We start from the raw sequence: 22,485 nt of genomic DNA, 5'->3' as shown, positions 1-22,485 counted from the left end.
TGAATTCTCAGATGTAGCCATATTTGGACCCCTAAGTTTTTCCCCAGACTGTCTAGGTTGATGAGTCAGCAAATGTCCTTTTTGCTCAAGCTATTATGAGTTGAGATAGTGTTACTCATAAGTGAGTCATAAACATAGGATTTGAAATTGGAAGTGTAACAATTGCTTGGTAAGAAGTCTCATGTTTATTCCCATGGCCAATGGTGGGAGGATTTATTCCCATGCAAAACAGAAGAGTCAATTATCAGAAAAGAGAGAGAAAGCCAAGAGTCCAACCAAAAACAGAGGTGTTTTACCCAATCACATGTCCCTTTGTCACTGAACCTTCAGGTAAATTACTGAATTGCCAAATTTCCCTCCTCTAAGACTAGAACTTCCTTTGGAAAGGTGAAAACTGACAACTTTCTGAAAATTCATTCTTCAAGTGCCATTTTGCCAAGGCTAGTTCACTAAAAGCCAGTTTGATAAAAGCACCAATTGTAAATTTTAATTTAAATTAAAAAGTATATTGAGTAAATCAGAATTATCTAAAATATATAATAAAAATATAAAGTAAGTAATAATTTAAAATTACAGAAAAATTCTTTTTATTCCCACTGAGGTTTTTCCAAATGATAAAATGTGTTTTTCTAAATATTTCATTTAACAGCTAAAGTTGGACATGTCTGTTGAAACTGTGATCTTTGGCAAATTTTTATAAAGTTACAGTGAGCAAAGTCGATACATTTGACCAAATGATTCTTAGTAGTTAGGTTCCCTCCAGTAACCTGAACCTAGAGTGGCCACTAACATTCTTCACAAGTTCAGTTCACCCTGTGGAATTCACCCCACAAGGTGTGTTTCCCATGCACAAAGTGTGAAGTCCAGTTTAAGTGGGAAAAGACAGTGCAGATGAAAGAGGACATCTTCCACAGGAAAGTATCTACAGTATACACACTGAAGCTTTATAACATTTTCCCTTCACTATGAACCCTTCACCAAGAGTCTGACCTAACAATAAAATGCCCCATTTTTAAAGAATCTCCTTTTACAAACATTTTAGGGCCTGTTTTCTGGGACTGACTCAGTCATATTCCAACTCTGTGAACTGTGTATCAGGTTAAGCCAGGTTATGCTGCAGTAAGAAGTAGCCCACAAGTCTCAGTGCCTTCACATGACAGTATTAATTATTATTTATTTTCCACTTCCAAGGTGGGTCTACAGGGAGACACAGATCATCCCAGTTGTCTTTGAGGGTTCCCAAATCAACATATAGCTACATTATCCAAACACCTAGTCTCGTTGGTCAGCTCAGTAGAGGAAGAAGGAACATAGAAACCCAAACACATGCTTTTAAAAGTTTTTACTCAGAAGTGATTACTCTCTTCCATTTATATTCTATTGGTCAACCCAAGTCATACTGAGACAGTTAATTTTATGTGGGCAGAGGATGACAATCCTCCTTGTACTTATTTAGAAGAGAGCTGGATGTTGATGAACATTGGTATTATCAACTGCTGATGATTAATTTTTCCATGCCTGTTAACTCATCTCTAAAATGAGAATGATAATGTCCATGTCACAGAGCTATTTATGAAGTTGAAAGTGAAATAATGAATGTAAAAAGCCTAGCACTTTACCTGACAATCAGAAATTTGCAAAATTAACTGTTATTATTATTATTGGCATGAATATATATCTTTAGGATAGATTATTACATTGAGTAGCATCAGTCTAAGTCTTTTGATATGCATCTTTATACATAAACTCAAATTAATTGATTTTATTTGAAGTGAATAAGTTGCATAATCATCGGTTTGGTCTCTCCTCCTCTTTTCTTCCCTTTCCTGTCAGCAACATCATCCACCCATCCACTCAAACCCAAAATTTAGGCATCACCCTTAATGCTTCTCTTTCCCTCCCCTCCCTAATTCCATAAACTTGCTGAGTCCTGTCAATTCTGATTTATGAATATTTTTGTTCCCCACTGGTATTTCAAACTGCCATTGTTATTTAGACAGAATGTTTGCACCCTGTTCATGCCCTGATTTCATATATTGAAGTACCGTTCTCCCAAGGTGATGGCTTTGGAAGGTGGTGTCTGTGGGGGATAATTAGGTGTCCTTATGAGGACACAGGGAGAAGATTGCCACCTACAAACGAGGAAGAGAGCCTGTATCAGATTCCCAACCATGCTGGCACCATGATCTCAGTAACCCAACCTCTGTAACTGTGAGAAATCAGTGCTATCTAAGCCGTCCAGTTTATGGCATTTTGTTATGGCAGCCTGAGCTGACTAAGGATGGTCATCTTTTGTCTAAACTACAGCAATGGCCTCCTAACTGGTTTCCCCCAAGATCAGTCCTCATTCTCCTCCAGCTCCTACTTCTCATAGGAGCCAAAGTGATTCTTTTTTTTATTTTGGTACCAGGGATTGAACTCAGGGGCACTCATCTACTGAGCCATATCCGCAGCCCTGTTTTTTTTTTTTTTAATTTAGAGATAGGATCTAATTGAATTGCTTGGCACATTGCTTTTGCTGAGGCTGACTTTGAAGTCAAGATCCTCCTGCCTCAGCCTCCCAAGCCACTGGGATTAACAGGCATGCGCCACCAGGCCCCACCCAAAGTGATTCTTTTTTTTTTTTTATTGGTTGTTCAAAACATTACAAAAAAGCTCTTGACATATCATATTTCATACATTAGATTCAAGTGGGTTATGAACTCCCATTTTTAACCCAAATACAGATTGCAGAATCACATCGGTTACACATCCACATTTTTACATAATGCCCTATTAGTAACTATTGTATTCTGCTACCATTCCTATCCTCTACCAGGCCCCGCCCAAAGTGATTCTTTAAAAATGTAGACAGGATGAAGGATTGCATCTTCTTTTTCCTCTTCTCTTCTCTTTCAACAAAACTTGTGAGGCTCTTTATGGATATAGGCAGAAAACTACATCCTCATTGCTCAGGCATGAGGGAGGCATCTAGAGTTTCTTCAATTTTCTTTCACTGAACTCTGATGCATGTTGGCTGAAGGTCCTTGTATATACCAGGTTGCTCCCGGGGGTCATTCTCTCCATTTCCAAATGAAACTCCAATCGAAATGAGGTAAACACAAAGGGGATGCCACTTCTTCCCCAGTGGGCTCAAGGGCTCTCCTGTTCTCAGCAAATAGAGATGGAATCATCTGCTTCCACTTGTCCAAACCCTGAAGTTACTACTGTGTCACAGTCCACAGAAGGCTGTAAACCACAGTGTGATTGCAGACTGCATCTCCATTTGGAAACTTTTATCAGCATCTCTGTTTATAGGACGGCAGATAGAATCAGATGTGAGACAAATTAAAAATGATTGTTGCTGCACTGGGTTCCATCAGTTAGCCCTCCCGAACATGATTCTTTGAAGACATGGGGGTGTCTTCTTTCAGATGAGTCACATTTGTCACAAAGTGCTGTTCCATCCCACTCGGTAGACATTCATGACTTCAGGCTCTTCTTTTTTCCTAGATTGGCAGGATTTTTCAAAAATTCAACTTCATTGCTGAAATGGTGGCACACGCTGTAATCCCAGCAGCTCAGAAGGCTGAGGCAGGAGAATGGCAAGTTCAAAACCAGCCTCAGTAACTTAGTGAGGCCCTAAGCAACTTAGCAACACCCTGTCTCAAAGTCAGAAACAGCAAGGACTAGGGATGTGGCTCAGTGTTAAATGTACCTGGGTTCAATCCCTGTTAGTAAAAATTTACAAAAATAAAAAAAAATCAACTTTGTTGAGGCATGATTCACAGACAATCAAATGCACACATTCTTTTTTTATACCTTTGTTTTATTTATTCATTTTTATGTGGTGCTGAGGATCAAATCAAGGGCTTCGCTTTATGTGATGCGAGCACTCTACCACTTAGCCACAACCCCAACCCCCACACATTCTTAATCAACAGTGAAGTATAGTGAATTTTCACAAATGCATGCACTCATATAAATTACAACCAATCAAATGTGGAACATTTCCATTGCCCCCCCCAAAGTTCCTTGTGTCCATTTGTAGTCATCCCTCCTGTGCTCTCCTGAAAGTCATCACTAATTTGCTGTCACTGGAGATTCCTTTCACCCATTCCGGAATTTCACATACTTAGAATCACAGAGTATCTCTTATTTCATGTCTGGCCTTCTCCTGCTGATATCATTATTATTATTTATTTATTTTTAGATTCATCTATGTTGTATGTATTAGTTCATTTTTTAATTGCATAGGATCCTACAAAGATATCACAGTCTATTTAATTGTTGACCTATTGATGGATATTTGGTTTGCTTCAAGTTTGGGTTTTTTAAAAATATAGTTTCTGTAAACATTTATGGACAGTTCTTCTCTAGAAGCATGTGTTTTCATTTCTCATGGGTAAATACGTCCTGTAGTTTAGGGTGTGTGTGTGTGTGTGTGTATATATATATAAACACACACATACATACACACACATATAGGATATATACATATACATACATATATAGGATATATATATACACACACACTTTTTTTCAATTTCACCATGATTTTTTAAAAGTTAAAAGGAAAACACGTTTAATACTTTCACTTAAATATTTAAAATGGATATATTGTTAGCATGATCTCCCCTTCTATAATAATATCAACTTATAACAAAATGTAAATAAATGTTAGTACTTTGGGTACAATGAGGTTTATGGCAGATAATATTGATTGCATCACCAAATATTTATCATATACCTACCAAGTGGAATATATAGTGTGGATAATATATGTGGAATACACAGAAGCAAATTTTTTGCTACCTTGAAAGACTAAAAAATCTTGATGGGGACAATGAATCAAAGCAAAGCAATCAGAGACTTCAAAATAATGATGAACTGCTGAGTTGTATATGGTATACACTAGTAGTGAATCAAGAGATCAGAGAGGTTGTATGATGGACAGTGGTTGAACCAGCATGTAATTATGGATTTCAAACTGGGTTCACCGTAGGGGAGGAGAAACTTCTGCCTTGCTCCCTAAAGCAAAGAGCATTAGTTGATCTGTTTAGTTGGAACTGAGCTTACTTGTATGATTCGATTTGTGGCCACTGTATCACATAAAATGCAAATGCCCACATTTGGCTCACTCTGTCCTGTGCTATATGTTTGAGTGGCTATATGGGCAGGGGTTCTGTAGACCAGGTTTCTCTCTCATCATGTGTTCCCTGAAGGATTGAGAGTTCTTAGATTTAGAGTCAGGGAATTGATATAGCAGGATATACTTTGTTCTCAGTGCTAAACTGTGTGCTCCAGCCTGGATTTTATCAGAGAGACATTCAGTGATGGATACTGACTTAGGCAATGGCTAATTTAGGGTTTCGATTTGCCCTCTCTTTCATTTTTGTCTACCTCTGACTCCTGGGGGAGTGTTTGCAGGACAGAGTCCAAACTCTTTGTCATAATACCATTAATATCCCACAAAACCATCAGCTTTTCAAATGTTTGAATTAGTTAAGATAAACATTTGTAATGAGACATTGGAACAAAGTCTATGTGTTTCAAATGACAAAAGGTTTAGTTGCCCCATTTTTTATTCCTATTGGAGACAGGGTGAACAAAGTAACAAATCTAGCAAAGCTTAATAAATACCATAGAATGTCTTCAGTCCTGAGTACTGACAACAAATTTCAGACTCCTTGACTTGAATGTCAAAAATTGATTTTATTATGTCTTCAAGAGAAGATGGGAGGCAAGAACAAGTATGAGAAGTAACGTTTGGGGAATCCCATCAAATATTTTCTGTGCCTTTTGATTGTCATCTGAGTATCTCCCCCCATGTAAAACTGGTTCAGAGAGAGCAGTAGGGATATCATTGGAGGTACTCATTTGAATTTGAGGGAAGTAATGGCAAATGCCTTTTACTTTCTACTTCAAGTTCAGTTCATTGTCATTGGCTGCTCAGAGGAGGACGAGGATAAGATTAAATGTGGCATAACACAGAAAAGCATTGCGATTGATTAGTAATGTCTGCAACAGGAGAGAGAGTGGTCAAAGGTGACTCGTTTTGTCACCCACATCTTAGCCCTCCAGCCTGGAATGACATCATTTCCCTGGAGTCCCAGGAATCAGCCCTATTTGGGAAATTTCTCCTCAAGAAGCATTAAAATGGCAGTATTTTCTAAGAGTGTCAGGTTTAAAGGCTGGTGGAGTATTTGGGGGCACTTTGAGGAAAGTACATCATTATGCAAGGCAGGTGTGACATTTGTTCCTTGTAACTCTCTTTCACTGCTGGAAATATTTTTATTTCTCTCTCATGTGCCACAAGATCAACAATAATATTCTGGTTCAAACAGAACCTTTTTATTCAAAGGCCTCAGGCTGTAATGGGTAAAAACTTGGAAAATGCTGCAGGAAATTAGGAGCACAACTTGCTACTCCCTTTCAGCCTATTAAAATCACCCTTAACCTTACAAACTGAAGGATGATATTTTGCTCCCAAGGGTCTGCTTCTGTCTTGCTTCAACTTTTAGAATCCAAAAAAGAGTAAACATGAGGCTAGGAAGTCTCCAGAAAACTTTCAACTGAGATACAAACTCAGTTTATTTTCTTTATTGAAAGAAAATATGGAGTTATTTTCTTTAATTTGTTGTCCTTCCAAAACCCATAGATCACACCGTACTGTTCTTTCTGCAAGATATTTGGGAATTATCAGTAATTGGAAATTATTTACATTCAACACCATCATGACAGAAGCAACTTTATTATATTACAGAGGGATGATTAATATATGAGAGGAATTAAAGTTTGCATCGCAGCGGGTAGGGCTCTTATCTGATATGTCACCTCACTGATTACAAAGGCATGCAAATTATATAGACAGAAAAAAATGTTTTTCTTTTATGCTAATTTTAGCTCATCCCACCTGTGCATTAACTCATTTCCAATTAAGTGGTGAAAGGTGAATTTTAATAGATGCACGAAGGTAGATTTCTGCCTTGTCAGCCCACCTACTCTAACATAAAAGGTGGCTGTATCATATGCTTATTTTAACCCCATTTTTTAACCTGTGTTTTTTCATTCCTGAAAAGATAAAATTCAAGCAATTGGTTTGCATGCACTGCAAGGGCTTAGGAGCCAACATCAGGTAGAAAGGTTGTCTTTTTCCTTTAGGCTATTAACCACTAAAGACAGAAAAAACAATAATTTTTTTTTAAATTTTTATACAAAGATACAACTACAGTGCCAGGAACACTACTACCTAAGGACACTCACTCTGGAGCCAGACTGCCTGGGTTTAATGGTCATCTTTGTATTTACTAGTTAAGTTAACTTGGCAAGAATTTGCCTACATGTGGTTCAGTTTCCTCCTCTTCAGAAAGCATATAAAATGAGTTCTTCATCCAAAGGGTCTAATGAGATGATCCATATCTAGAGCTTAGCAGAGTGCCTAGGACATGGTGCTCAAGTAAACATCTTCAAGTTTACTCAAGTAAACATTTCATTCCTGTATATTAATATAGGAATGAAAACATTGCTGTGTCTCGGGCTCAGTATTCAGATTTTTTTTTTCCCCCAGCAAAGACACCGAGGGAAGGATGAAAAACAATCCTGCCGATGCAGGCATTTATAATTCAAAACTCCTCAGCCTTTAAGATTTGAGTCAGAACCTTGCTGTTCCAGGTTGTTAGTGGATGCGAAGGCACTTCAGAGTCTGGAGTGATAACAATAAATGGAGAAATCGGCAAAGGAGCTGCAAAGCAGAATTAGCTTCTCTGGGAAAATGTTGTGCACATCCATGCCTTTTATCCTCCCATGCATATTCCCAGATGCAAAACCTATGTGCCATAGCTCGTGGTGATTTTCCCTTCTCTGACAACAGCAAAGTAAACAGGCCAGTGAGGACTTTAACGAAAGTTTCAGGGATTGTCACTCCCCTTCCCCCCCATCTAAAGCTTAAGGATTCCATTTCACTAATGAAACACTGCCCCATACCTTAGGCCTCACAATAAGCTTGCATTTTATATACATCATCTGTAGGAATATGTGTGTATGTATGTATATTTTAAAGTGTATTTATATTTGTTTATTTTGGCAATTCTGTGGACCAAACCTAGGGCCTCATATATGCCTGGCAAGTGCTCTAGAACTGAGCAACACAGCCTGTCTGTCTATCCATCTATCTATATTATCTTCATTCTCTCTGCAAATCTATGAAGTAGGCATTATTATTTTCCTTTTACAATAGTGAAATGAGACTAAGATGAAGAAGAGTCATTTCTCCATTTCAAGCAGCTATTAAGACCAAGGTCCAAATGGCTTGTGGTTCTTGTCATAAACATCCCAAACCCTCTGATGCTCAGAGTTCTTGAAAGAAGGCATTATGGGGTACATGCATAGCATCTCTCCATAGTAACCTCCATTCTGAAGAGACAGCTATCTCTCTGTGTTAGAAGCCTTAGACAATTGAATTTAATCTAGTTTGAATAAAGGAAAATGAAACAAACAACTGGTGAATTGGGCAGCTTCCAGAACCACAGCAGGTTCTGAGAACTCCAACCAGTGATACAATCTGACAACATTCCTAGAAAAAGAGTGAGGCATAGAAAACACAAATTGCTTCCAGCTTTAACTAGTTAATGGCTTACAGCTTAATGAGTTAGCTACAGGGCCTTTCACAAATCACCAAAGCTCAGTTTCTGTGATTAAAGTCTTTGTTGGCTTGGTTTAGTGGTCCCTGTGGAGGCGCTCAGTCCAAATCCACATTTTCCCACAAATTTTATTTAACACATGTCAAGGTTTCCTGTACGTTGAATTTTTTTCCCGTGGATTAAGTGACATTTCTAACCAAACTATGAACATTTGCTTACAGAACCACTTAGAATCTTGGTTCTGTGATTCACTGTGGGACTGAAGTCAGTACTTCCTTGCGGGGTGACTTTGGGTGTCATCCTGATTGGATTAAGGGCTACTCAGATTACTAGTAAAGCATTATTTTAAATGCTTCAGCGGTACAGAGCCCGTATTTCAGCTGAAAGGAAAACCCACGTCTCTGCAGGCGGTTTGGCGCTTGGTTAGAAGGAGCCTGCGCCTCCTGTTTTGTCCAAGAGGCGGGTTCTGGGGAAGACTGACGTGTGAGTGGACAGAGGGTCGAAGGTCCGCCCTCCTCACGTGCGTGCGCCATCCAATCAGTGGGACGCGGATGTAAAGAAAAAGGGGCGGGAAGCGCAAGCCCTCGTGCTGTGTCCGTTGGAGCTTGGGTGGTGTTTTCTCCTGCTGGGCGTCGGAACCCGGAGCTCTGCAGACTTCAACACTCTGGAACTCACACAAGTGACCTTCTAGGCTCTTCTGCCTTCGGGCTTGGGACTGAGAATTGCACCATCTCCTTCCTTGAGGCAGAGGCCTTGGGACTTGGGCTCTGTCACGCCACCGGCTTCTCTAGAGCTCCACCTTCTGGTCTTCTTTTGAGACTTCTTGGCCTCCCTGACTAAGTAAGCCAATTATCCTAATGAATGCCTCATGATATATCTCGGTATAATCTCGATATATCTCCTGTGAGCGCGGTCTTTCCAGAGAATTCTGATTAATTCAAACGAATGTGGAATGTGTCTAAGAAACGCCTGGTGGTTTTGTGAAAATGCATTGATTCAGAACAGGTGGAGCCTGGGATTTTTGCGTGTTTCCTAAAACATTCCCGGTGATAGCGCTGATGGCGAGAACCACCGGGAGTGTTGAGGGCTTCTTTAGCCTTCCTTACCGTGCGTCCTACAGGTGTCTTGCATTGGAATTAGCAGGTGGCAGAGTGCGCCTTAGCTGTTCTATTGAGAGACCTGGAGAAAGCTGCCTGTTTAGCAGCGTGCGTGTGATTCAGTGTTTTCCAAACTTGAACCTTCATTAGAATCACCTGTGGGTTGAAATCCAGATTTTTAGGTTCTTTCCCTTTAAATTTCCCCAATTTAAGGCTTTGGCTTATCTTGTTTTGATCCTTGAAACGTACCAGTCATGGCTCAGTGAGGTTAGGAACTTGCCTAAGCTCAAAAGTAGAGAGGAGAGGAGTGTCATATAGATGTGTAGATTGATGTGGGTTGATGGAGGCAGAGAAGAAACAAAGAATAGAGAGAGGGGCCGGGGAATTGGGCTCTGTCAGGAGACATCGTGTGGGTGAACCTAGTCTACTCGGTGTGACTTTTAAAAGGCTTGCTCACCTAAAAGGGGTGTGGAGTTTCCTCTCCACGTTTACATGGGCTTCAGGGAAGTGAGAAGCAGGCTCACTTCCAGTTGGTGGAGTGTGAACTCCAGATGAGATAGCCATATAACCTTGTAAATGGTTAGAAAACTTAACTAACACAGCACAAACTTCCACAACTTCTGGTGTTCCTCACACTAGTATCCACTGCTTTATTTTGTTGATGAAAACCAAACAGTTTGCCTGGGGACATGATGGAAAATCATGCTCTGAAAATTACACTTTCAGCCTGGGGTTGTGCCTCAGTGGCAGAGCACTTGCCTCACACATGTGAGACACTGGGTTCGATCCTCAGCACCATATAAAAATGAGTAAACAAATATATTGTATCTATGTATAACTAAAAAATATTTTTTAAAAATTACACTTTCATAATAATTCCCTGTCCTCCTGTATCAATTTTTTTAATTTTTTCCCCAGTTTACACACACACATGCATGCACACATATTTTTGGAGAAGACTTAGATTTTATATATATTAAGGGCAGATTAAAAGTCCAAACCAGTGCCAGTAGATAGTAGATGTTTTAGTCAGTTTTAAATTTTTTTTTTCAGAGGGGGATACCAGGGATTGAATTTAGGGGCACTCAACCATTGAGCCACATCCCCAGTCCTATTTTGTATTTTATTCAGAGACGGGGTCTCATTGAGTTGCTTAGTGCCTCGCCATTGCTGAGGCTGACTTTGAACATTACATCCTTCTGGCTCAGCCTCCTGAGCTGCTGGGATTACGGGCGTGTATCACCATGCCCAGCTTTTAGCCAGCTTTTTAATCACTGAGACAAAAATGCCTGACAAGACAACGTAGAGGAGAAAAAAATTATTTTGGCTCATGGTTTCAGAGGTCTCAATTCATAGATGGCTGACTCCATATCTTGGGTCCTGAGGGAAACTTCAGGATGAAAGTGCATGACAACCAGGAAGCAGAGAGAGCCTGATTCACCAGGGACAAAATATAAACCCAGAGGCATACCCACAGTATCCTACTTCCTCCGGCCATACCCTACCTGCCTACATTTACTACCCAGAATTAATTCATATTGTGAATTAACACACTGATTAGATTCCACCTCTCATAATGTGATCATTTCACTTATGAAAATTCATGCATTGTTTCACCTGTGAGCTTTTGGAGGATACCTCTTACCTGTACTGTAACAATGAAAGACAGATCTCTATGGACAGATTACAGAGAGAATTAGACCAGCCATAGCAAGAATATTGCATCTTTTATGTGAACCTCAATCTATCCTTGGTTGCCTAGAGCCCTAGAGAGGTTCTGAACTGACTTGGAGTGTTCTGTGACTCTATTCTGGGCTTCTGGGAGATGAGCTGTGACCCTTTTGCTGGGTCAGCATTTGACTAACTCATTCCATGTTGCATCCAGTAGTATTTGAACAGGTAACCTACAGTAGTTGTTGACATGAGGGTGGCTAGTAGGATTGAAAGGCTAAAATGTGCTGAGGAATGTGTTAGTTCTCTGCTATTATATTTTTCTCGATATCATTTTCATAACCCAAATGTCTTAGGCAAGTCTTTCATCATGAAGGTTCTGATAGCAGTTTGCTCAGGCGTTGTGGGCCTTATGATCCCTGTGGGAATTGTTTAATTTCATAGAGAAAAAGAAGCTGTAGACAATATGTAAATGGTGGACATTGATTATATTCCAGTAAAACTTTACGTGTAGAAACGAGTGGCAGGGTCATATATAGACCATTTATCCTAATTTACTAAACCATGATATAAAAAAGATTATCAGGGAATGGCCATTAAAGTATGGGCATTTAGGCTCTGGGATTAGGAAAAAAATAAGGCAGAGTTAATTAAAGAGCAGTTAACTGGTGTGGTAGAGTTCTGCAGAGAGCCTTCTCAACCTGTCCCATCTTGCCTATAGCATATATGGGCACTGTTCTCATATGCTGCCACAGATTTACATAATAACATAAGAATTTCTGTGTGGTCTGCTAGATTGGGCATAGGAAGTAGTAGCCCAACCTGTTAATTGGGTTCATTGGTGTGCTGATGGAGGTTTTGCAGCGAACATCAGTCATATCTGATGGACACTGAGTGAAAACAGCAAATGATGTAATAAACAAATATCCCAACCATTATTAAAAATACCTAGCTTGTCAGTCAACGTATTTTTTGAGAGTATTTTACTGTGACTTTTTCTCTCCAGTTCTTATTTGAATCTAAATATTTGCAAATACACTCCACATAAAATGGAATTCCAATTTGGATATCTTTAATTTTTTTTTTTGTATTGGTAGCTTTCTTCCCAAAGACAGTTTAGAACTATTGAGAGTTAAAGTGTTTGGCGGGTAACTGCAGGATGGGTTTCTGATTTTCATATTTTATAAGTTTTTAAAAACTGGTTTTAAATTAATAATTTTAGTCAACTTTAAAAAAAGATCTTGGTAGTTAAGTCTTTTGTGTATTATGTATAATAAGAATTTCTTTTTTTATTTTTTAATTTTTTGCTTTAATTAGTTACACATGACAGTACAATGACCTTGACATATCATACATTTGAATCAAATGGGATATAATTTCTCATTTTTCTGAGTGTACAGGTTGCAAAGAATTTCTTTAGAGTTGTTTTCTAACCCTACTTTGGGTGAACACACACTAGATTCTGGCTAAATGTGCATTACAATTCCTGGAGGATTTGATGAGGAGGGAAACAGTCCTTCCTGCTTTATTGATATTCTAAATAACCCTGTTTTCAAGCTTAGGTCCTGGCTGTAGTGTGATGATGGTTATGTATTTTAGAAACTAGGTACAGAAAAGAGGATTCTATCAGACACCCTTCTAGAAAGAAGGGATGAATGAGTTCATATTTCCTAATTGGTCTCGTTCCCCTATTCACCATAAAATCTAAGCTGTTCCCCTTGGAATAAGAACAACAAAACAGCATTGAAGTCTCCAGTAATCATTTTTTTTAAATCCTATTACCTAATGGAAGGTCCAGCTTAACATTTAATATCATGGGGGCTCTCATTAAAATAGAAGGAAGAGCAGCTGAGGAACCAGGGGAAGAGAGGAGGAGGGGGGAAAATGGAATAATAGGGGATTATAGTGGCCAAATTATATTGTTATAATGCATGCATGTATGAATATTTAGCCATAAATCCCACCATTACATACAACTATAATGCACCAATAAAAAATGTGGGGGGGGAAGGCATGCTCGAGATTATCTTGAATCATCTCTTAAAATGGTACTCCTGGATTCCTAAGTGTAAAAGAGAGATCACTTGGAATTTATGACTTAAAGAGAATTTGGAGGATGCTTCAAATTCAGTTCAATTGTACTAAATATAAATTGCCATCACAGGACCTAGAAAGGCACAGATGGCCCTTTTCTGTTTTTCTGGACCATCTATTCTTCCAGACCATCTATTCTTCCATGTATACTTTTCCTTGGGACTACTCTGTTCTCTTTAAGTAGTGAACCAGACACAATTTATCCCTTCTGAAAACACATTTACTCTTGACTTGCAAAGCGTAGCATTTTCCTAGTTTTCTTCTACATGAACTAACCTGGCCTTTGCAGTGTTTTCTTTTTTCTTGCTACATTTTTCCCTCTGCCAGACTTTTGAATGCTTACATGCCCTGAGGACTTGGGTTTTGCTCCCCTGGTTATCTAAATGCACAGTTTTCTTAGAAAGTTGGATTCAGTTCTTTGTCCATTGCCTTTCTCTCTCCATATCTCTGCCTCTAGGCCAGTATCTCTTACCTCCTATTTGATTTGTGCCCCTGAAAGTCTAATAGTCTTTTAAATTTTAGCATGGCCAAAATAGAATTTCTGGTTCCAGAATCTCCTTCCATCAAGCCTGTTTCTCAATTTATTTCTCAGAACCTAGTTTCTCAAGTTAGGTGCCTAAGAGGCATCTTTACTCCTTTCCTCCCTTCAATATCCACATAGAATTCATTAGCAAACTCCTGTCCTGGTACCCAGATGCTATCTGAAGCCCTTTTCTCCTTTTTGTCTGCTCTTTGATCACTTATCTGGACAAAAGTACCATTAACTGCCACCTGGACTGTTAGTGTAACCTCTTATCTCCTTATCAATCCATCCCCATACCTCTTTTAACAGAGGGAAAAGCTTACCCCATCACTTTTCTGCTTGAAACTCCTCAGTTGCCTCCTAATGCACTAAGAATAACTACAGTGTCTTATGATAGCACATCAGGGCTTTCAAAAAGATTTTTTGTTGACTTCTGTAATCCAAAATGAATGGTTTCTTTCCTTTTCTCACTACATTGCTCTGGATGTATTCTAGGCTTTTGTTTCTTTAATTTTTTCCTCTCTGTCTCTCTCAATAAGCCAGGGTCTTTAAATCATTAGTATTTGACAGTGTGTCTGCCTTGAATGCCCTCTTCATGGTTCTTTGTAGAATTGCCTCCTCCTATCACATAAGATCAGAAGAAACTCCCAAATACCAAAATCAGAAGTCATAGATGGTGTGAGGATATAAGGGCCTAAGTAATATTATTCTGGGTTTGTGAAATATTTTTGAGACATGCATATTTAAAAACTATCACATCAGTAATAACAATTCCTAAAATTAAAAGTAAGCAGAAGCCACTAGCAATAAGCAGTTGGAAATGGAAATAAAAAAGCATTTCTAAAGATTTTTATTTCTAAACATAGTGGAATAAGGAGGACCATATTCCCCCTCTAATGATAAATAGGAAAATATAACAATGTATAAAGCAGTGGTTTTTCCATCACTTGTCAGTCAGTGCAGAAATGGAATCCCTGAAAGAAGGGGAAAGTTGAGGGGAGTGAAAATTGCCTGTAGGCATTTCAAAGTAACAGCAAGAGAGAGGGGATTCAGGGAGGGCTTGAGGAGGCAGGAATGTGTGAGTGAAGGACCCTAGAGAGGACAGAACAAAACAAAGTCAAAATGCCCAGGTGATTTTCAGATACGTCCCCTCTACCTTTTGGCTGGGTACCCATGTTTGAGTGCATGAAAGGGAACTACTAGAGGGAGAGAACCTTTGAGAAGGAGTACAGTAAAGAGTGCTTAGAACTCCTTCTGAGCTGGCAGTGTTTAGTGTTCAAATAATTGTCTGGAAAAGCTGTGGGGTACTTGAATCTTTGGACAGAGTCCTGAGAAGGTGATGACTTCAATGATTGGGATGCACAAGCCCTAGACTAAAATTATCAAGTAACTTTACTGAGTGTTAGAAAGAAGTCTTTGTCTGGAAGCTGATTATGTGAAATATCCAGTGTTCAATATCCTACAGAAATTACTGAGCATCCAAAGTAACAGGATAATATAACCTATAAACATGTAAAAAGAAAAATAAAACACTTACCAGAAACAGACTCAGATATAATATAATAGATGATAAAATTAGCAAGAATGGTTATGAAAATACAAATTAGACTCCTTGTGTTCAAGGGAATAGAAAAAAAATAAGAATTATGAGAGGGAGAAAGTGAGAAATAAAAGCTTATATTCATATGAAAATTTGTACTCAAATATATCAGTATTGTATCAGATGTTATAGCAATTCTAATGTAATAGTCTCAAACTGGGCACAGTGGAAAATACCCATCTACTGATAGATGACTAAACAACTCTGGCTTGTTTATTCAGTAGTATAGCACTGACAATCATAGTGAATGAAATACTGGTCCATGCAACAATAGTGGTGAATCTCAAACAGACCATTGCAAATGAGAGAACCATTTCAAAAGATACATGATTCTGGGGCTGGAGTTGTGTCTCAGTGGTAGAACGCTTGCCTGGCATGTGTGAGGCCCTGTATTCGATCCTCAGCACTGCCTATCAATAAATTAGTTAAATAAAGGTCCATTGAAGGGGGGGAACATAGGGATATGAGAAATCAGAAGTTATGGACCTGGGTATTACAGCCTGATTATAGCTCAAAGGAAGGATGAAGTTGGGTGTGGTGGTGCACAGCCGTGATCCCAGTGACTTGGGAGGCTGAAGCAAGAGGATCTCAAGTTCGAGACTGGCCTCAGCAACTTAGGCCCTGTCTTAAAATAAAAATAAAAAAGTCTGTGGATGTGGCTTAGTGGCTAAGTACCTCTGGGTTCAATCCCTGGCATCTTGTTGCCAGCAAAAAAGAAAAGGACAAGGTTGAAAAGAGTGCAGAAAGGGAGTGGGACAAATTTTGATTATAGTAGTTTCAGTGATGTATTATTTTTGAAAAACTGTCAAATGAGTGAACTTCAAATTGGGTTCGTTCTATTGTTTCTTAATATTGATTTAGAAAATAGAAACAATTTCAGGTGACTATAATAAACAGATTAAATGATATTTATTAGATGACCTCAGAATAAATTATTTTGACCACACATCCTTAATGGAATGTTTTTAACATCTCTAAATTTGAAAACAAACTGGAACTTATAAGCAAATTAAGTATATTTAAAGTTAATGTTTCCAGGAAGAGAAAAATAATTTAGGTGATTGTGGGGATACAATAGTGACTAAATCTATTTTAAAGAGAACACAATGTCTTTTATTTTAGAAAGACTAGAATGTATCTTCTATTTTAAAGAGAATGACACACATACAACCAGAGATATGAAAAATTGTGCTCTGTATGTGTAATATGAATTGTAATCCATTCTGCTGTCATATGTAACAAATTAGAATAAAAAAGTATTCAGAAAAAAGAGAATGACACTCTAAAAGAGAAAAGTAACAGTATATTTTAAAAATATGGAGTAGTTTTGGCTTTAGGGATAGTGTTGATTTTGGCTGTCTAGAAATTATAAAAAATTACATAATTATAATTAAAAACTATCATGAATTAGAAACCCTACAAAGGGAAGAGACAAAAAAGTACAAGTGTAAAACAAGTGTGAGGTAAAACTATTAATGATTAATTTGTCTGGAAAGTCTCTGCTCATTTTCTTCCTTTTGGTACTGGGGATGCAACCTAGGACACTGTGCAGGGTAGGCAGGTGCTCTGCCACTTAGCTGCACTCTCAGGCCTACACTCATACTTTTAAAATTTCCTAACTGTATATTGAAAAAGCCAAGAGATATTAGTGTCCCAGGACTAGTGGTTACTCCTGGCATTCAGATGATGTTCTTTAAATCCCATTTCTCAAAGGAATTCAGCTAAAGAAATGGTTGATTTTAGGTCTGGATATTCCTGGGATGCCCTGCTGTCCTAGAAAGTAAAGAATATTTAAAGATTAAAGTGGTTATTTCAAAAGACACAGCTGGTCTGGGCGTGGTGGTGCACACCTCTAATCCTAGCAATTCAGAAAGCTAAGTCAGCAGGATGGCAAGTTTGCGGCCAGCCTCAGCAACTTAGTGAGGTTCTAAACAACTTAGCATGACTGTCTCAAAATTTAAAAATAAAAAGGACTGGAGGCTGGGATTGTGGGTTAGCAGTACAGTGCTCGTCTAACATGTGCGAGGCTCTGGGTTTGATCCTCAGCACCACATAAAAATAAATAAACAAAATTAAGGTATTGTGTCCAACTATTTCATATATATATTTATTTATTTTTAAAAAAGACTGGAGATGTGGCTCCGTGGTAAATGTTTACATGTTTACACACAAATGGTTTGAGGGAGCTCTTAGTTTCCAAAGCATTTGAAATTCAAATAATAGTAAGAATGATTAAAACAAGTAAAAACATAATTGATACATAAATACACATTAGTTATAGTCATTTTCATAGAAAGAAATCCAAATTAAAAAAAATAGGGCCAGGGTGGTAGAGTGGCATGCAACCATAGTCCCACCTGCCAGGGAGGATGAAGTGGGAGGATTTCTTGAGTTCAGGAGTTTTAGACCAGCCTATGCAACATAGGAAGAATCTGTCCCAAAACAAAATCAAATAATGACAATAAAAAAATCCACAAGGGATTTAAAAGTAAATGACGGGCTAGGGCTGGGGCTTAGTGGTAGAGCACTTGCCTTGCACATGTGAGGCACTAGGTTGAATCCTCAGCACCACATAGAAATACAGATACTGTGTCCATCTAAAACTAAAAAATAACAATAAAAGTAAAGAAAAATGCATTGTTTCTGCTATAAATGTCATGATAGGGTAACGATGTAATCTCATATGATAAGAAAGGACATTTGATAAGAAAAGACATCCTGGAGAAGGCTGCTGACTTGTGAAGATAGAAGGAATAAGTAGGTGAGGCCACTGCCCTCCTGGAATCCCTGTTGGAATCACTGAGTGAGTTAGGGGTCACCAATGTCATTCTGCTGATGAAAGATTGGTGTGGAGTTGGGTTTGTGTGTGATGCCAGACCCTCTTTCCATACTTGCTACCTGCTAGTTACAAGTCAGAATAGGGCACTTTACAAGGCAGAATCCGGTTGTCACTGTTTCAGCCTGGGAGTTTAGGGGTGGAGGGTCATCCAGGTTCTGTTCTCTGCCTCATGAGAAGATGGAACATGAAATGTGCAGCATCACCTGGGAAATAATCTTTCTGAAAACATGAGTCTGAAAGAGCCATTCTACCTTAGTTAGGATTCAAATGAAATATGGTAGAAAGAAGAGGTTCAGTGGAATCATGAGAAAACCTTTAGACACATTCACAGCTCAATATTTTTCTTTAGTACTCTGGGGGAAAAGAAGATTCTATCTTCTTCGGATCTTCTTTGAATAAAACAGTTGATAATGTTTTGGAGGACATATAGATTGAATTATGGTGTGGGAATTTGTCATCAAGAAATTATCAGTTGAACTTTTCTACATACATATATGAGATATAACACAGTGAATCTTACCGACTTGTACATTCAGAAGACACTAATTAAAAAAAAAAAACAAACTATAAATATTAGAGCAGTAGAGTAGAGGGAAGGAAATAGGGAGTAAGGAGGCGAGGGAAACAGGAAGTACTAGGGGAATTAGAACAAAGTATTCTATGCTTTTATAATTATGTCAAAATGAATCCTATTGTGTATTTCTAAAAAGAACAAATAAAAATTATCAATTTTGGTGTTCAAAATTGATAATACAGGGAAATGCCCTTGATTTTCTAAGATTTATAGGAGTATCTAAAGGATGCAGTAGATACTTTAAAATATTAAATAGAAAAGATATTAGAAGTATATATGGCAGAATTGCTTTATTTTTCTGAATCTTTCAAATTTTTCTTAGTAAAAAGTTGAAAAAATCCATTTGTTACCTCAAAACTCCCTTGACTATCCTTGCCAGTGATTCTCTCAACTTCATTTTCTCACTGATGCTAATCAAGTTTGTGAAATTATTTACTGTGTATTAACCCACTAGAGTGATGGCTTGATCAGGACAGAGACCTTTTCTGTCACTTGTCACCAATGTAGTCCTCAGAGTGCTGCCTATTATAGTAGGTCGGTTAAAAAAAACTAAATTAGTACAAAAACTTTGCCTATAAAGTAAGTTACAGGCAAATTATGAAATGGCAGAAAGACTAAGAATTAAAGTGTAGTAATTGGGCAGTGAGATATCTCTAAAGACTTTTGAGCAAGGTAGGGATGTGATCCAAATTAGAAAATGGGTTTTCCTTCCCAGCAAGGCTTTCTGATGCTTGAGGATATAGGTATTCTGCAGAGGACACACAAAGAAAGGCAGCAGGTCCTCATGGGTTTCTGTTATAGCTTTGTAATAGGTAATATTTTATTGGGTGGTTCAACCATGTGTAGCAGTTTATGTACCCGTGACCTATGCAAATACTATAAGGGGAAAGGAATGTATGAATTTCTGATAGAAAAACTTATGTGAGAAACAGGTTTCAGTTCAAAGTAAGGAGCCCAGGTGCTTTCTGAAATTATTTTCTGGGTATTAATAGTTCCTTAAAACACTTTCTTAATTTTGTGTAATTGTAAATTACCATATACTGTACTGTCTCTCCTCCCCAACCTAAGGAATTTCCATACCGTTTTAATGATTCCTTTGGACGTCCTTAATGAAATATATTTCTGAATGTGAACTGTCTTCCTGTTTCCTTCATTTCTTTTCATACCTTGCCATTTTAGTCAGCTTTTTCATTGCTATGACCAAAGAGTCTGACAAGAATGACATAGAGGAAGGAAAGTTCATTTGGGGATCCTGGTTTCAGAGGCTTCAGGCCATGGACAGCCAAACTCTTTAGTTTTGTGCCTAAAGTGAGGCAGAACATCATGGTGGAAGGGCATGGCAGAGAAAAGCAGCTCAGGCATGGCAACGGTAAGTAGAGAGCTCTGCTCACCACAAAAAATATATATATAAAAAACCCCAAAGGCCTCATTTACTCACTGCCTCCTGCCATACCTTACCTTCCTATAGTTAATACCCAGTTAATCCATCTCAGTGGATTAATCAACTTCCTAGGTTAACCTCATAATCTAATAATTTCTCCTCTTGACTATTCTTGTACCTTATACATGAGCTTCTGGGGGATACCACCTATCCAAACCATATTACCCTCTTGCCATCCTGTAGACCATCCTTCCTTGAGAAGGTAGATAGGCTCATGAATTACCAGAAATGGGAAGGATACTGTAGCCTAGAGACAGAAAAATAATTTCTTCCTCCTTCTCCACTTTAAAATTGGGGTGGTGTGAATATTCCCATTATCTATTTCTGTATAACAAATTGTTGACACTTACGGGCATAGAGCCACCATTTAATTCTGCTCACGATGTTTGCAGATCAAGAACTTGGACAGATGGAGTGGAAGATGGTTGCTCTTCCTTAATTCTGTTTGAAGACTCGAGTGGGAAGAGTCAGTGGTCTGGGGTTGAAATAGTCTAGAAGTTTTCTCATCCATGGGCTGGGTTGATTGAACACAGTGCCTACATGTGGCCTAGGTAGGGATTTGGGCTTCCCCAGAGTATAGTTGCAGAGTGGGGGGTTGGACTTCTTACCTAGCACCTTAAGGCTCTAAGAGAAGCTTCCATAGACTGAGGTGGGAGCTGCAAGACACAGCCTTAGAATATGCATGGTGTCATTTCCTCTCTACTCTGTTAGGGGATATAAACATGGATCTGCCCAGTTGCAACAAGAAGGGGTTTTGAACTCTTAATGGGAGGACAGTCAAGAATTTGTAATCATGTTCTCAGACTGCCATGACTGGAGAAATCGTGTTCAGAAATACTACCCTGGAATGACTGTTTAAAATAAACATGCTTATTACTATGAGATGGAGCAAACTTGAGGCAGAATGGTCTTTGCATTTGTGTTGTTAGGTCTGGTTCTTGTTCTCTTGGTTCTTTCTCACACAGTGAAGAACAGTACATGAATGTCACTCTAGTAGCTCAGCTCAGAAAGATTTCTAGTTTTGCTTTACAAAGGTTGAGGCAACAAATTCAGTATACTCAAAAGAGTTAAGGGATCCATGGATCATTTGATCAAATGGTCTCTGGGTAGTGATTCCTCCTGGCTCTAATCTGTGATTCTGAATCACTGTCAGGATGCAAAGTTGATTGTACTCACCGTACCTGGTATCTGTGCTCTATGTGGTTTGTTCACAATGCTTCCCTTTAGGGCTACTGACCTCAAGGAGCATGAACAGCAAGCAGGAAGTCTTCAGAGTGGACCGGCAGTCTGGCCTAGTAAATTAATTATTGAACAGTCACTACCAAATGCTGAGGACATGTGTGCAGTTTGACAAGGCTGCTATGATGCCCAGCCTTTTTAGGAAAGTAATTCTGTAAGGAAATTGCCTACAATAGAATTGGTGGATTCAGCCAGGTGACAGTCTTGTCACGGCAATCAATATAGGAACAAAAAAAATCAAATATTAATGAAAGATGGATTTGTTGGTGCATAGGATCGGTGTTTTTTTGTAAATGCCATTTTACTTCCACTGTGTGCTTTCTAGTCAAGGCTGAGTAGAAGCTCAGTGATAAACTCAAGGTGACATTTCTCATTTCAATTATTTCCTAAAGTGTCTTCCTTCTCCTTTTTCTCCCACCTCTTGTCAAGAACCGTGGGCAACATAATGAAATACTCCATCAGCTGTAGCGTCCAGGGTCCAGAGAGTTAAGAGAATTCTGTTGAGCTTTCTGAACGTAGAATACATCCTAATTTGGAATCCAGCATGAGATTTTGAGGTAGATCTTGGCCTTAGATAAAAATATCAAGATAATTTAACCTTAAAGGAAATCTACATTTCTATTTAGCAAACTAGCTATTAATTAATAAGCTAAAAGCTTTCAAGAGGAGAATCACAGAAATAAGTATAACGTTAACTTACACCTTTAGATTGCTTATGCTGGGTAGTATAATAGAATCTTGCATTCTGAAGAGGAGAGGACAGTTTTAAATCAGTCATTGATGGAA

This window comes from Marmota flaviventris, chromosome 20, assembly GCF_047511675.1.
Source record: "Marmota flaviventris isolate mMarFla1 chromosome 20, mMarFla1.hap1, whole genome shotgun sequence".
Classification (NCBI taxonomy): Eukaryota; Metazoa; Chordata; class Mammalia; order Rodentia; family Sciuridae; genus Marmota; species Marmota flaviventris.
The sequence above is the reverse complement of the archived record's forward strand: the minus strand, read 5'-3'. Positions refer to the sequence as shown.